This window comes from Macrobrachium rosenbergii, unplaced genomic scaffold (genome assembly GCF_040412425.1).
Source record: "Macrobrachium rosenbergii isolate ZJJX-2024 unplaced genomic scaffold, ASM4041242v1 282, whole genome shotgun sequence".
NCBI classification, from domain to species: Eukaryota; Metazoa; Arthropoda; class Malacostraca; order Decapoda; family Palaemonidae; genus Macrobrachium; species Macrobrachium rosenbergii.
In genome coordinates, this window is record NW_027100730.1 from 1611101 (window position 1) to 1628378 (window position 17278).

General features: G+C 39.1%; 1 protein-coding gene across 1 annotated transcript in view; it reads left to right on the forward strand.

Moving 5' to 3' along the window:
• LOC136838228 (zinc finger protein 271-like) overlaps positions 1 to 17278 on the forward strand; it is a 526618-nt gene that overhangs the window by 52512 nt on the left and 456828 nt on the right. The gene's annotated exons all lie outside the window — the stretch shown is intronic.

A 17278-nucleotide genomic window follows, 5' to 3' on the forward strand; every position in this document is an offset into this window, starting at 1 on the left:
TTTTTGCATATGTATATATGATGTCCGTTATATAATCACAACAGGATCTCGTCATATATATTGCATATATTAAGGCTATATATATATCTATATAGAATTATATATATATATATGTATATCTTGTAAAAGTATAGTGGATTCTATATATATATATATATATATATATATATATATATATATATATATATATATACATATATACACATATATGTATAATATATATATATATATATATATATATATGTGTATATGTGTGTATGTGTGTGTGTGTGTGTGTGTGTGTATAGAACAAATAGGATGACAAAAAGGTGATGCATATTCAACTTTATTTACAGCCAACGTTTCAAGGCATGGCTTCATCATCAGGGCTATAATACAAAAATAACAACAATTAAAATCAATACAAAGGACTCAGTAAAATTATTGACATTAAAATACAGATATTAAAACCGAAATGTAAAAGCCAAAACCAACCTAACGCCTCAAGAAAAGAAAAATGAGTGACCAAGAAGGAGGAGGAAGAGGCCTCTTAAGCAATGAACAGAGGGGCAGAAGAAGACTGACTATTGGGAGCCTCGATGGCTCGGTCGGTAGAGCAGCAGACTCAGACTTCATAAGAAGTCTTGTGTCGCGGGTTCAAATCCGCAGCTGGCCGGTCAGAGGGCGGACACTTTGCTATCCGTGTAGACACCCCGGGATTATGTATGTAACCAACGGATAGGTTTACAAACAAAGCCACTCCAACATCTTCCAAAAACATAACAGACGCCTTACACGTCTCGAACTGTCGGCCTAACCACTCACGTCTCTTCACTGCTGGACGAAAGGGAGCTGGGGATTTGGCACGATACAAATACACATGTGCTACCAGGGTCTAAGCAATGTAAGGCAGGGCAGCCGATCGAGGCTACGGCCTACCCCAACGCCAAATCAAAGCCCTTCAAAAGAAGGCACCGTGCTTACCCCATATGTAAAATGGGAAAAAGCACATTAAACGAAGAAGAAGAAGAAGACACTATTCAAAGATGGAACCAGTTGTTTGATGGTTAACGACTCGAGAATATGGAGAGAAGTTTCATCAGCAGCTTGCTCTAAGATTTCAAAATCGTCATAGGAAATACAAGCTTTGCATTGTTTAGAAAATGTTCCCTTATGTTAGAAAACTCCTTCTTACTCAATGTACACCCTGTTCTATGGCTAACGCCACGATGAGAGTCAACTTGCACTTTCAGCATTCTTTTGGTGGATCCAACGTAAGTCCCGAGATTACATCTCGGGCAAGTATACTTATAGACCACCACCAAAGAACGCATAAGGTTGGGAACAGTCTCTTTAAATCTAAAAAGAGAGCCAATTGTTCTTGGATTTCTTAGGACAGGTTTGGGATTGAGACAGTAAAAGTACTTCTTTAATCTGCCTCAGCGTAGTTAAAAATTTTTCATCGTTCGTAAAAGGCAAAGAAACATAAAAATCAAGTTTAGGTACTGTAGGTACAGGAATTTTTGGTTGAAATTTATTATTCGAGAATTTTTTGAGATATTTCTCAAATAAAAGTTTAGGGTAGCAGTTGTTCTGAAAGTATTTTCTTTTCATTATGAAAAGAGAGCCAGTCTGAAGAGAGAGAAAAGGCTCTGTGCAGTAACGTTAAAATACTATTAAGCTTGAAACTGTAAAAACATGAACTATAAAAATTTGAACCAAGACCAGTACACGTTTGTTTCCGGAAGACAGAAGTGGAGAAGTGCTGGTTGGATCTGATAATTAACACATCAAGGAAAGGAAGGCACTCATTGTTTTCAAGTTCTGTGGTAAAGGTAATACCAGGATGGAGATTGTTAGCGAATTCTAAAAATTGTTCAGCAGCACATTTACTTTTAAAAAGTAGAAAAGTATCATCAACATGCATAAAAACATTTGCCAGAACTGGTCCCAACGGAGATCCCATAGCAACACCATCGACCTGCTTGTAATGCTTTCCATTGAATAAAAAGTCTGTGTCCAGCACAGCCAAATTTAAAAGTTTTTCAAAATCATCTCTATCAAACCCTTGATAGATAAAACCTGGTTCTATAAAAATCTTATCTAAGATAATTTGTATCGTTGCCTGCAACGGTACATTAGTGAAAAGTGAGACAACATCAAGACTTACCATATACAGATCTAGGTCCTGAGTAACAATCTCTTTGGAAAACAAGGTGGAGTTAGTAAGGGTATGCTCATTTTCTGAGAATGGTTGTAATAGAGGTACCAAAAATTTTGCTAACTTATAACGGTAAGCCATATAAAACTCCATAAGAAGAACCAGATGTGTACAGATCCGAATATGTATGTTCGCTGATTTTATTTCTGTCCTTAAGTGATTTTAGAAACCTATTAATTCTGTCTTCAACTGTAAAGATTGGTTGAAAGTTAGGAGAACCAATGCATTCAAATTTTGACCGGTCAGATAAGATAGTATTCATTTTTGAATCATGTTTATTGAGAATTACAGTACCTTTGCCTTTATCAGGTTTAGTGATGACCAAGTTGGTTTTTTGAGACAACTGTTTAAGAATGTTAAAAACTTCCTTCTTAAGGAAAGGCAACCAACCACCCCTGAAATTCAAAAAAGATTTTTGCGCGAATTGATGTATTTCACCCTGAAAGTTTTTCAAGTGAGGTAAAATGCCTAACTTACGAAGGCGATTAAATAGTAATTAAAAGGGTAAAAAGAATCTTGAGTAAGAAGGTTTAAAATTAGGTAAACAAAAGTCTAAACCGAGGGATAAAATAAACTCCGCTCTCTCCGACAGTACGTAATCAGAAAAGTTAAAAACTACTTTTTTTTGGATCTAAAAAGTTTGGAACAGTAATTCCTAAATTATATCATTTCTGCAAATGAACATTCATTACATTAGAAACATAAGAAGCAATATTTTTATTTACATAATGTTTTAAAAGAAGGCAATCTAGAAATGACAACGAATTGCGTAAAGTGTCAAACAACATATCAGCTGGAGATGGAATTACACTACAAGGAAAGACTCTTCAAGAAGCACAAACAAACTGTCATTGGCACTAGCGTCTGGCCTTGAGGTTCAAGATGGCAGCCAACTCACATGGGTCGTGACCTCCGTTTTATATGTCAAGACCTTCCAAATCCTGGTGGCCTCTGGCAACCCATGTTCACCAGTTTCTATCGGTCACCCAACTATTCCGGTGGGTTTCGGCAGGCTTCCGTCTCCATTCGCCTTTTGTCCGAAAGGAGGTTTTCAAGCAGTCACCAGGTCTATATATATATATATATATATATATATATATATATATATATATATATATATATATATATATATATTCATTTGATTTGAGTGCCATTGAATTGTGATTCTCTTTAGTTATTAAATTAATTTTAACTTTAAATTCAACAAATACATTTCAACATCCCTCCATTTTTTTCATTTTTCCTGTTTCAGTTTTTATGGATGGTGAATATAATTTGGTCTGATAACTTGCATTATGTTCATACTTTAAAGTTACTTAAGTAATTTACAGAAACGAGGTAACATATAGCGGTCCTCTAAGGTTTGAAGAGAGAGAGAGGCGAGTACCTCTCGTCTTTTCTTTCAGCAACTTATGATCTGAGTTCATGCCTACTGGGACTGCTCAGTAAGTGGAAGCACTTAATTGTGGTACTATTCATTAATAATATTAGTGTGTTATACTTGTTAGTACTGAATTGGGTTGAGAGATATAATCTCCCGTAATTTGGAAACCGCGAAAGGAGCGTAGGTGTTGATGTTACGTAAGGCTCTAAGTGGTTTTTGACCAAGTAACAACATTAAGAAGCACACAGTCCACTTTGTCCTTACAATCACTTTTTTGCCACAGGCAGTATTAGACCGATAAGTTCTATAAAAACATTACCAAATGATGCTTATGACTGAAATGAAAGAGAGATTGAAATAAGTAAAATAAGATATTAAATATATAAAACTTGATGAAATTTGGATATTTACAAACGAATATAAAAATTTGATGTTATTTTAATATATTATGAATTCAGCATTTTCATGAAACACATTTACCATTACCTCGGCTTAACAGGTATGGTGGAAAGTAGATAATCTGCCAAGAATGCTCATTTGCAGTAAAATAACTCTGTTTAATACTAAAATTATATATATATATATACAGTATGTATGTATGTATGTATGTATTGACGGGTCAAGGAGACAGAACTGGGTACTGACTGATTTATTTATCTGGGCACAAGTATTCATAGCAGTGTGTGGACGGGAACGTGGTGCCCAACCTTCGATTGCCGCGACCCGTACACTGAGCGAGAGCAATTGGTGTTTGTTAACAGTCAGTCAAATAGCAATAATAAGGGACATAATATACATGCAATGATAAAACATATATTGGTGAAAAGGCCAGGAAATTCTACATACAAATATATACATGAGATTCTCGCGGTGTTGACAGATGCGATACATGATCGTGATTAATGGGAAAGGAAGAGACGTCTGACGTCTTTACAGTGTATATATATATATATATATATATATATATATATATATGTATATATATATATATATATATATATATATATAGCCGACCCTTAGTATTAAACCTGCGGTTATTTTACTGCAAATGAGCATTCTTGGCAGATTATCTACTACTTTCCACCATACCTGTTAAGCTGAGGTAATGGTAAATGTGCCTTGTAAAAATGGCGAATTCATAATACATTAAAATAATAACATCGATTTTTTTATATTCTTTTGTAAATATCCAATTTTCATCAAATTTTATATATTTAATATCTTATTTTACTTATTTCAATCTCTATTTCATTTTAGTCATAAGCATCATTTAGTAATGTTTCTTATAGAACTTATCGGTCTACTACTGCCTGTGGCAAAAAAGTGATTGTAAGGACAAAGTGGACTGTGTGCTGCTTAATGTCAAGAACCACTTATTAGAGCCTTACGTAACAACAACACCCACGCTCCCATTGCGGTTTCCAAATTACGGGAGACGATATCTCTCAGCCCAGTTCAGTACTAACAAGTAGCCTATAACACACTAATATTAGTAATGAATAGTACCACAATTAAGTACTGAGCAGTCCCTATAGACATGAACTCAGATCATAAGTTGCTGAAAGATAAGACAAGAGGTACTCACATCTATCTCTTCAGACCTTAGAGGACCGCTACATGTTACCTCGTTTCTATAAGTTACGTAACTTTAAAGTACGAACATAATACAAGTTTATCAGATCAAATTGTATTCACCATCCATAAGAACTGAAACAGGAAAAAGGAAAAAAATGGAGCGATGTTGAAATGTATTTGTTGAATTTAAAGTTAAAATTAATTTAATAACTAAAGAGAATTACAACGCAATGGCACTCAAATGAACCAAGTCACAACAAAGTTCAAAGGATAAGGGTAAATCACCCCTTCTGAGTCTCCACAGACATCACTACACCGGATAACGGGTCCACTCAGAAGTTGAGCCAAGAAGCTGCTCATTCCGCTCTGCATTCGGGTTTTATTGGGGAAAAGGGGACAGGTTGCACAATTACCAAAAATAAAGAACTGACTTACAAGGCCTACATTGACGTAAGAAATCTTTTAGATAAATCTTAAGTTCGCTACAAACAGTAAATTCAAACCTAACACTGCAGAATTTCAACATATTTGTAATGTGTAGTGAATTAATTGGTGGTGTGTGACAATGCAAATTTGGGCAGTGTCATGTCTATATAGTGCATGAAAAAGTTAAGTATACCTTAGTTTAACCAGACCACTGAGCTGATTAACAGTTCTCCTGGAGAGGGCTGGCCCTAAGGATTAGACTTATTTTACGTGGCTAAGAACCAATTGGTTACCTAGCAAAGTGCCAGCCGAGAACGATATCGACCCCTTCAGTACTCCAGTTCCCAACCCGAGGCACTCCATGCTGAGGAACTCATATAGTGTATGTACATATGCAAACACGCCCATAGAAGGAGGGGGCCATGCGGAGGAACGATCAGAGGGGGAACAACAACCCTCTTTTTTCCCCTTGATCTCTGGACTGTCTTTAATGACTTCACTGCAAGCGATACAGACGAGGCCCAGCGACACCTTCAACTAATACTGTGTGTGGTGCAATACATTCGCTAAGAGCAATTTCATATACAAAAATGAATCACTATGACTAAATCAGTACACTTGACTTGATGCTAGCATCGTAATGAAATCAAACGCAATAATGTAAGAGTGTCATTCTTGAATTAGACGTTGTTCTTTCACCCTTATTATGACATGCAATAGAGACGTACATATTCCTACAAAGTACATAAGCTTGAGAATATGTCTGAATTTCACACAACAGATACAAACACAGTAACATAGTTCTTGCCTGTTGGTTACCTGACAGACGGCAATTCACGATGAAAAATCAAATCTTATGGGACACACAGACGACACTAATAACTCTACAGTGAGAAATAGATCACATGGAAACAAGTGAATACACAAAAGCATCAGAAGAAATGTCGTGAGATGAATTTCTCACAAGGACGTTTTAGGTCAATGCAGGTGAAATAGGGATGGTTAGGGCAAAACAGAGATGTTTAAAGTGAAATAGGGATATGTTTAAGGCGAAATAAGGTGAAATAGGGATGTTTAAGGCGAAATAAGGTGAAATAGGGATGTTTAGGGCAAAATAGGAATGTTTAAGGTGAAATAGGGATGTTTAAGGCGAAATAAGGTGAAATAGGGATGTTTAGGGCAAAATAGGAATGTTTAAGGTAAAATAGGGATGTTTAAGGTAAAATAAGGTGAAATAGGGATGTGTAGGGTAAAATAAGGTGAAATAGGGATGTGTAGGGTAAAATAAGGTGAAATAGGGATGTGTAGGGCAAAATAAGGTGAAATAGGGATGTTTAGGGCAAAACAGGAATGTTTAAGGTAAAATAGGGATGTTTAAGGTAAAATAAGGTGAAACAGGGATGTTTAAGGCAAAACAGGCATGTTTAAGGTTAAATATGGATATTTAAGGCAAAATAGGGTGAAATAGGGATGTTTAGGGCAAAATAGGGATGTTTAAGGCGAAATATGGATGTTTAGGGGAAAATAGGGATGTTTAAGGTAAAATAAGATGAAATAGGGATGTTTATGGCAAAATAGGGATGTTTAGGCCAAAATAGGGATGTTTCGGGTAAAATAATGTGAAATAGGGATGTTTAGGTAGTAACTGAAAAGGGATGTGAGAGAGCGGTAAAATGAGAAGCTGAAATAGAGAGAAAAGATAATCTAGAATAAAATAATAAGAGAAGAAAAACAGGGAGGCTGTAGGAAAGGTAAATCATTAAAGATGAAAATGGAAATATCTTAATTGAGGCAGAAGAGGTCAGGAGGAGATGGAAAGAATATTTTTACAACTATCAAACAGAGAATGAGTGTTAAGAACTGGAAAATATTCCTGTTTAGAAGGACCATTAAAACATCAGAGAAGTGAGGTCGAGAATGCTATAAAGGGAAATAATAAATTAAGCTGCAGGAAAATCAGAGGTAACAATGGAAATGATTAAAGCACTGGAAATCTTATTTTAGTGGGTTCAAAATTGGAAAAGATCTGGGATGTTTCTTAGAGAAATGCAGTTTGCCTTTATGGCAAGGAAAGAGGACAAGTGGATGCTATTTTTATAGTAAGACAAGTCCAAGAGAAGTATTTAGAAGGAAACAGGAAAAATACCCATGTTTTGTGGATCTTGAAATGGTATGAAATACCAAGAAGAGTTCAGTTTATTGGTGTTTGAGAAAAATGATAGTACCAGAGAAGTTGGTAGGTCAGACATGAAGATCATGTTGAGGGGATAAGAACCAGTGTACAGACAAATATGGGAGACTTAGGCAGGACCACCTGTGGAGGTTAGCCTCCATCAGTGATCAGCTCTGAGTCCATTCTTGTTTATTGTCGTTATAGACACTTTCCATCAGAACTGGGAACAACAAAAAAATGGAACTGATGCTTGCTGATGATTCAGTCAATTATAGCAGAAAATTAGAAGAACTGCAGGAAAGGTTTCAACATGGAAAGGAGCCCAGAAAAGAAAGGATTTAAAGTGAACATTGAAAGACAGAGCTAAATTTAAGTATAACGAGGTAAGTCAAAAGTTCCAGGAAAAATTGTTGAATGATGTATTTATTGGGGAATGAAAACCCAAATACTATAAACAATAATTATCTGTGATGTAGTGAACCATAGAAATGTTTTAGTCATCCTCTTGCTACAAACAGTTAACACCTAACTTCAGAAAAGTAACATCAGAACCCATGGAAAATAAAAATGTTGAGATGAGAGCTAACAATCAAAATGTCATGACCAAGCTTGATTGGAAACCAGGAAAAATTACTGAAGCTTTAACAACACTTTATGGCAAAGATTAACTTCTCCATCTAAATCAGTTGTTTATGATTGGATAAAGGATTATTAAAATGTAACCACAAAGACAAAGAGATGAAGACCATCGACTGCAAAAAATGAAAGAATTGTGGCTTTGGTGCAGAATCTAGTGGATGAAGATGTTGAGTCGGATTACTATCGATAACGATATAATGAAACTGAGGATTCATGGTTCCGTGTTTTCAATTTTAAATGAAAAGGGGGCTTGGTTTGAGATAAACTTTCAACAACGCACGTTTGATCCCAAAAGTTTAATGACTGGAAACTGGAAAGAGCTGAACTTTCTGTGGATGCAGTTTTAATGAAGTTGAATCAAAAATGAATCAGAGAAGTACCGGATTGTTACTGGAGATGAAACTGAAATCAATCAATATGACCCAGTCAGTTTTTGGATCAAAGCAATGGTTACCAATGACATTCAGCTGCACCAGTGAAGTTCAAAGTGGCGAGATAAGCCCAGAAGGTTATGGCAACAGTGTTTTGGGACTCCAAAGAGTGATTTTGATTGATTTCCTGAAGGACAAAAACAATCACCCTGGAACTACTACAACACTGTTTTGCAAAAACTGATGACTGCAAGTGGCTAAAAAAGTGTCAGAAGAAATGTTGGAGACATCATGATAACGCATCCAGCACATTCATCAAGGGTTGCAAAGAGAGATGTCCATAAAGTGAAATTTAGGTGGGAAACTCTTCCACATCCATTCTTATAGTCCTGATCTTGTTATCAGATTTTTTCCTGACATCAAAACTCAAGGAACAAAATAAGAGGAGTCCGGTTTGAATCTTTGGATGCTTGCTAAACATGCAGTTTCAATATGGTTTAATAGCAAAATAGAATTTCTAGGAAAGGTTTTAAGCAGAGGTGGAAAGGGATGCCCTGAAAAAAGTGTAAAGAGTTAGATGGCAGATATGTGAAAAATGATGTTTGAATTTCCTTAAATAAAGAGTTATTGAGTTTTTCCTGGAACTTTTGACCTTAGTTTAACCAGACCACTGAAGCTGATTAACAGCTCTCCTAGGAAATATGGATATTTAAGAAGGATTAGACTTACTTTACGTGGCTAAGAACCAATTGGTTACTCAAAAACGGGACCTACAGCTTATTGTGGAATCCGAACCACATTATAGGGAGAAATGAATTTCTATTACCAGAAATAAATTCCTCTAACTCTTCATCAGCTGGCCGGGAAAATGAACTCCGCCCATCGAAATAAGACAGTCCGAGCTCTACCGGACAAAATAAGGTCCAACAAAGACAGAGCTAATGATTAGTAGTAAAGAAAGACATGAACTAAACATTCAAGTGGAAGATGGATATAATGCTACAACAGAATGATGAGTTTAACTACTTGGTATTAACCCTCTGACACCGAGCCTCTATTTACAAAAGTGATCTGTTTAAGGCGTATGGATGTTTGCGTTTAGGGATGTTTTGTAAAATAAGATGAAAAAGTTTTTTCAAAAATCACAGCACGCTTAGTTTTAACATTAAGAGTTCATTTTTGGCTCCTTTTTGTCATTGCCTGAAGTTTAGTATGCAACCATCAGAAATGAAAAAATATCAGTATCATATATAAATATTGGAATATATGACAGCGTAAAAAAAATTTCATATATAATTGTATACAAATTGCGCTGTAAGCAAAACGGTTCAAGCTAATGAGTTACTTTTTTTTTCGTTGTATTGTACACTAAATTGCGATAATTTTGGTATATAACAGATTGTAAAACGATCAAAGCAACACAGAGAAAATATTATCACAAAATGATGCATGAATTCATAACGCGAGGACGTAAAAAATGTTTTTTTCAAAAATTCACCATAAATCAAAATATTGTTCTAGAGACTTCTCGTTTGTTTTAAAATGAAGAAAATTGATTGAATATTAGTAGTCTGTAATAGTTTTAGCTTATAATTGCATTTTCAACCATTTTGGGTCGAGTTAAAGTTGACCGAAGGTCGATTTTTTTTTATCGTGATTTATATGAAAATATTTAGAAAAACATAAAAGTTGTGATTTATATTTTGTTGTAATCTACAAAAATTGTCTATTGGTTTTGATGTATAACACTTTATGTAAGATGATAATATAAAACCAGTGTACAGACGAAAAAATTACGAGGCATTCAAGGTGACTCAAGAAATGCTGAGTCCATTTTGTTCCTTGTTGTTATAGACACTTTGACATCAGAATTAAAGAACAACGAAGAAAAACAGTTTTTTTCAAAAATTTACCATAAACTGCAGGAAATTTGTGCATGGAACTTTCCGTTTGTTGAAAAATTAAGGTAAATGATTGATTGTTACAAAATGTAAGAGTTTTGGCTTACCTTGCGTTTTTCGACCATTTCTGATTAAATCAAAGGCTGATAAGGTTAAAATTTTGTCACTTATCCAATTGGTTTATATGAAAATATTTCAAAACTGATAAAAGCTTATAAAAAATTTTTTGTTGTAATCTAAAATGAAATTCCTCTACAATAATGTAACGAATAATAAAAACGGCGCGAAAAAAGACAGACAATGATAAGTCAAGAAATGCTGACATTTTCAGCGGATTTCCCGCTACTCAGGAGGGTTTAAGGAAAAAGTTTTTCAAAAATTCACCATAAATCGGAATATTGTTGTAGAGACTTTCCGTTTGTTGCAAAATTAAAAAGTTTTTTCAAAATCACAGAATGTTTAACATTAATTTTTTGGCTTAAAAATTGCGTTTTATGTACCATTTCAGTCGAGTGAAAAAATATCAGAAATTAAAATTTGGAATCATATCGTGATTTATATGAAATATTTCAAAACTAATAAAAGCTACGACCAATGATTTATTTTTTGTTGTAATCTAAATTAAATTGCGATGATTTTGATGTATAACAATTTTTTTTATAAAACGACGACAAGGTGACTCAAGAAATGATGCATTTTCAGTAGATTTCCCGCGCGCGGAGGGAAGGAAAAAAGTTTTTTTCAAAAATTCACCATAAATCAAAATATTGTGCTAGAGACTTTCCGTTTGTTTCAAAATGAAGGTAAATTGATTGACTATCACTAGAATGTTAGATTTTTAGCTTACAAAAGACCCAAATTTCGGTCGAGTTAAAGTTGACCGATATTTTTATATATATATATATATATAAATATATCAAAACTGATAAATATATATAACCATATTTATTTTTATTGTATTATATTGCGCATTGTAATATATATATTATATAATATAAAATATAAATTATACAAACATTCATTCATACATTTTCACATATGTATAATTTTATATTGTTTTTACTTTGTTTGTTGCAAATACATAACTAAAATGAATTGATTTTTTTTTGGCTTACGAAATAATTTTTCGACCAAACACCAATAAATACAGATATTTAAAATTTTGTAACTTGCCGTAAATACTAAAATATTTCAAAAATAAAAGCAGAAACCATGATTTTTTGTTGTATTCTAGGAGCTCCAGTGTGTGATCCCCCGCCTGCAGCCGACACACAGGGTCGACTACCCAACGGGACATTGGAATGTGAGGGAGGGCGGCAGCAGGGGCGGCGGCATCGTCAAGGGCGGCATCATCAAGGGCGGCGGCAGCAGGGGCGGCGTCGGCAGGAGCAGGAAGACCGAGGTTGGCCCTCCTAGTGACATCTGCCCTATCCTCTCGAGGCAGATCTGGAGCTCGGGGCAGGGGGCCGGTGTTGGAAGGCCACTCCTCTGGATTAAAGTTTATGAGGGCATTCCCAGCCATCTCAAGAAACTGGATGTGGGACAACCTCCGGGCATCAGAATTGTACCCACAGTAGAGGATGTAGGCATTCTGGAGGGCCAACTGAAGGAGGTATTTGAGGAGCTTCTGTGTCCACCTCCTGGTTCTCCTGGCGAAGGGATAATACTGGATGGGTTGATCAAAGAGATCAACTCCTCCCATGTGCCTGTTGTAGTGCCCGATGACAGTAGGGCGTTGGACACGAAACTCCTCATTCGTAACTCGGCCCTGCCGACGTGTCTTCTTCCGCTGAATGATCTCTTCTTGGATGGGCTCATGACTCATCGTAATCATGGGCACGAGTCGGACCCCTTCCAACAGATGATGAAGACATCTCCCTTCCGCCGCCACTCTGTCTCTCCTCTTGCCAGATGTTGCGGCTGGCTAGCAAACCTCTTGAGGACATTCGAGGCCCCATGCACCAACCAAAGGGTACCACTGACGTGCTTCATACAGTTCCTGGGCCAGGGATACCGAGTTATAATAATTATCCATAAACAGGTGGTATCCCTGGTTACGGAAATGACCCACAAGACCGAAGACAGTGTCACGCAGCGTGGAGAAGACCCCAGAATACACCGAGAAGTCCACGACGTATCCAGTGTTGGCTTCCGTAATAAAAAATAACTTCCCACCATATTTCTTTGGCTTCTTGGGGTTGTACACTTTTATACTTAGACACCCTTTGTATGGCATCATCCCCGCATCCAAAGAAAGGTTCTTGGAAGGAACCACGAGAAACTGGGACCGTTCACGAATGTACTCCAACACTGGTCGGACTAAGATGAGGCGGTCGGGGTTATTCCGGGGTACGGCCCTTCGGTTGAAGGCATTGAAATACCTGTCCAACGCCAGGAAACTATCACGGGACATAATGCCGGGCACATTGGGCGTACTTAAAAAAAAATTCTGCCTCCAATATTGCCTGACGTCAGCAGCAGGCATCATTCCAAAAGAAATGTGGAGCCCCAAAAAATGCGCTATGTCCGTGAGGTTGCAGCCCCGCCAGCGATACGACAACGTCATCTGCAGTTCCTCACGGCAGTACCGAGCATAATCTGCTGTCTCTGCAACGAGGTATTCCAGCAATTCCCGTGTCAGGAAGAGCTGAATGAACCCCAGTGCAGTGAGAGGCACAGGGACGGTCAGTCCAGGTACTGCTGTGAATGGGTGCATGTTAGGTGGGGTGGGGTCCTCCGACCACCCCTCATCACTTTCGGACGAACTGCCTCCACCCAAACTGCCGCGACGTTGCGACCTTCTACGGGTGCGCGGGCACGACTTCGCACTCCCACCCTCCCCACTGGCCCATCTCCCTCACTTTCACCATCACTTTCCGTCTCGTCCCCACCAGCCACAATCGGGGCCTCCTCCTCCTCCTCAGACTCTCCCTCACACGCACTGAAACCACCAAATTCAAGCTCGCTTTCCTCCTGTGGCTCCCGTACGGACATTGGGGGCAAGTACTCGCCATCACTAACATCAGGCGTGATGTCCTCATCACTAGATGACCAACTGCCATCGAAATGAGGACTTTCCACCTGCTCTCGATCGAGCTCCAACAAGTACTCGTCAATGTCCTTTTGTTGGAGGCCTCCCGAATGCTTACAGATGCCCCTCAGGACACCCCGGTGCTTCCTAGGGGTCGTAAAAGGCACGTGATGTGGTCCTTGGCCCCCTTCAGTCACACGTGGCCACACAACACGGCGTTGAGAAGCTGGGTCACTTTGGGTTCTTGGTCCCTCTCCAGCATCCCAGTCTAAAACTCATCTCACACGCTCACTACCGACAGGCAGTATGCGCCTTTCACGGTCCTGACTATGTTGGGACATCTCTGCAAACGTCCTGTTGCCTCACAAATACGCAAACACTCGCCAAAGTTCTGCAAAACACGGATGCGTCAAGATATCGCTCTCCGACAATGCGCCACTGATGCTTTCTGGTGCGAGAAGGAAGAAATTCGCGCATGCGCATCTGGGTGACGCTTATAAACAAAACAACAGCGTGATCCGTGAACTCCCAGCATCCCTCAAGGCGCGTGATTTAAAACCTTTCGCAAACTAGGCCTATAATTATTTTTCCGCGAATATTTAGAAAAACATTTTTTAGTCGACGTACCGTACGTCCACTCGGCACCCAACAGACAATTTTAGTCAACGTATGGTACGTCCAGTCAGCGTTTAAGGGTTAACAATAACAGAAGAGGGAGGTACTGAGAAAGCAGTGACGCAGAGCGAAAGAAGCATGGTGAAAATGGAGAGAAGTAACTGGAGTTGCTTTAGACAAGAAAATGCCATTAGCGCTCAAAAAGAAGATTTATAAGACAGTTATACGGGGCAGAAACTAGGACACTTATGAGGAAAGAGGAGGGACTGTTGGAAAGAACCGAGATGAGGATGGTGAGATGGATTGCTGGAACATCACTACTGGAAAGGAGGGAGAGTCAAGATATAAGGTGTGGTAATGTAAAGGGGAAGGCTAGGGAGAAAAGCTTGTCTGAGATACTATGCCCATGTAATAAGAAGAGAGGAGGTGGAACCAATCAAGAGAGCTAAGAACATGCCAGTGACTGGGAGGGGGAGTGTGGGGCATCAGTAGATCAGATCGATGAATGTGGTGAGGAGGGATATGGGTGAGGTGGGACTAGGGGAGGAAGATGCAAGGAATAGAAATAGATGGAGAAAGTTGACTTGAGATGAAATAGGGATGTTTAAGGCTTGTAAGGGACCAATGTGTGGTCCCAGGGCATCGTGTGTGGTGAGTCAGCCATCGGACAAAACAAGATCCAACACGGCATCCCGCTCTCTCTCCCTCCCGTGCAACTCCTTCCTTACACTGGTGACCCTGGAGTGACCCGAAGGAGCCGATGGTAGACTTCCGACCCATGCGCCAACGAGTCCTTTGCCGCCTCCTCCACTCAGCCTCCCGCCATTCCCGAGCCCACAGTAGATGTCCGACCCTCCAATATGACCCACCCCACCACCGGAGCCCAGGACGCCTCCCCAGGCAGCCAGACGCCGCCCCCAAACTCCCACTGGACAAGTTGACTACCGAAGGACCAGCCGACGTCATCCTTCAGCCTGCTACCGTCCTCCTCGAGCTGGCTACCGAAGGATCAGCCGAAGTCATCCTTCAGCCTGCTGCAGTCCTTCTAGAGTTTCTGCTGGCTGGCGTCATCCTGACCGGTGTCGTCCTTCAGCCTGTTGCCCACCCAAAGCTCAAGCCCTTCACACCCATTCGACATTGTCAGCAAGACGATTTCCGCTATTGGGTGCTTGCTTGGGGGTGGGGAGTATTGTAAGGACCAATGTGTGGTCCCAGGGCATCGCGTGTGGTGAGTCAGCCATCGGACAAAACAAGATCCAACACGGCATCCCGCTCTCTCTCTCTCTCTCTCTCTCTCTCTCTCTCTCTCTCTCTCTCTCATGCGTCAGCGGCGATCACTCAAAGGAACGCAACGCCTTCCTTAGAGGCTAAATAAGGTGAAATAGGGATGTTTAAGGCTAAATAAGGTGAAATAGGGATGTTTAAGGCTAAATAAGGTGAAATAGGGATGTTTAAGTCACAATGAAGATTTTTGAGACAAAAAGTGATACTTACATGATAATACTTATTGAATTACTTAACAAAATATAAGTAATTCTCGTGATTTCACACTTAAGAAATAAATAAGTAACAGGGATAATACTTATACTTGGAAACGTCACTTACAGGTTGCAAGTGTTTCCTATAAATTACTAGACACTTGGTTGCACTTTCACTGCTACTTTTTGAAAGGGTTAGATGTTATCATAAGTAGCCATCTTGAATGGGTGAGGCTGCATGACCTACAACCCACTTCCTTGGTCAAGTCGTCCAGCTTGGGAGAACTCTAAGAGCACTAATTCTCTCTCTCTCTCTCTCTCTCTCTCTCTCTGTCTCTCTCTCTCTCTCATACACAGATTAATACTCTCTTCTACATAGAATAATTTCTTTCTCTCTCTCTCTCTCTCTCTCTCTCTCTCTCTCTCTCTCTCTCTCTCTCTCTCTCTCTCTCTCTCTCTTTATTGTTTTTCTCTCACTCTCTCCCTATTCTTACTCGATCGATCACTGTATAATTTATCTTTTTCCACTTCTCTCTTTTTAAGATTCTATTCTTGTGCTTCCCTATTTAATCTTTCTTTGCATCACTACAAGCCTAGCTTCGTTAGGCTTCATCTGGTGGTGGGGGATCAGCAGGACCTTCATTATAAAGAAACGGGTCTTTGGTGCTACAACTGGCTGGCTTGATGTCAGCTCTCTCAGAGTGGTCCCTCGTGACCAAATGCTGTCTGGCTTGCATTTGGTCAGAACACACCTCCTCACCATTCCACACTTCTGTAGAACATTGTTAGTCTGTCCTACCCTGTCGACTACAAACTAACGCCTAGCCTCGGGCTGACTATTCATCCAAGTTACAGCGACCTTTACTATCGCTCCAAATTACAACTGTATTGACTCTTAAACTCTTCAGATTCTAGTTAACAGGTTAGTTTCTCCCTTACTTCCCCATATGCCTTACCCGAGGCATCAACAATGACATGAGTTTCTAATTCCTTTAACCAAATTCCTCCCTTAAGAACAAAGGTGACAACGTAACTTTTGACTAGAAAGAGTTAACCAGTTCTTAGCTTCTGGTTCCCAAAGATATGTCTGAAGGACCTGTTGCAGGAAACATAACTTGCAGTGAGCTCAAATACCAAGACCCTGAAAGCAAAGGTAGCCGCCCATAACAGTGCCTTGTACGACAGGAATCGAGCATCCTTGGTATCCTACAGATGAGGGAGGACACGTGGAAAGCTTAAGTCAAGTTGGAAACCAAGGTATAGGAATTTCACTCTAAACTTTAACAACAAACGTACAATAACTCTACTCAATTGTGGTCTGATCACAACGATCATTCAAAGAGCTTTCTCCCTTTGACTTTGAGGAGGCCCTAAACACAATCCTGAGGGGAGTAGCAGAACTCTTTCAAACACCGAGACAAGTACAGTTAGCAACAATTACACTTAGAGTTTCAACGACTCTAAGCAGCTTTCTCTCCCAGGGCA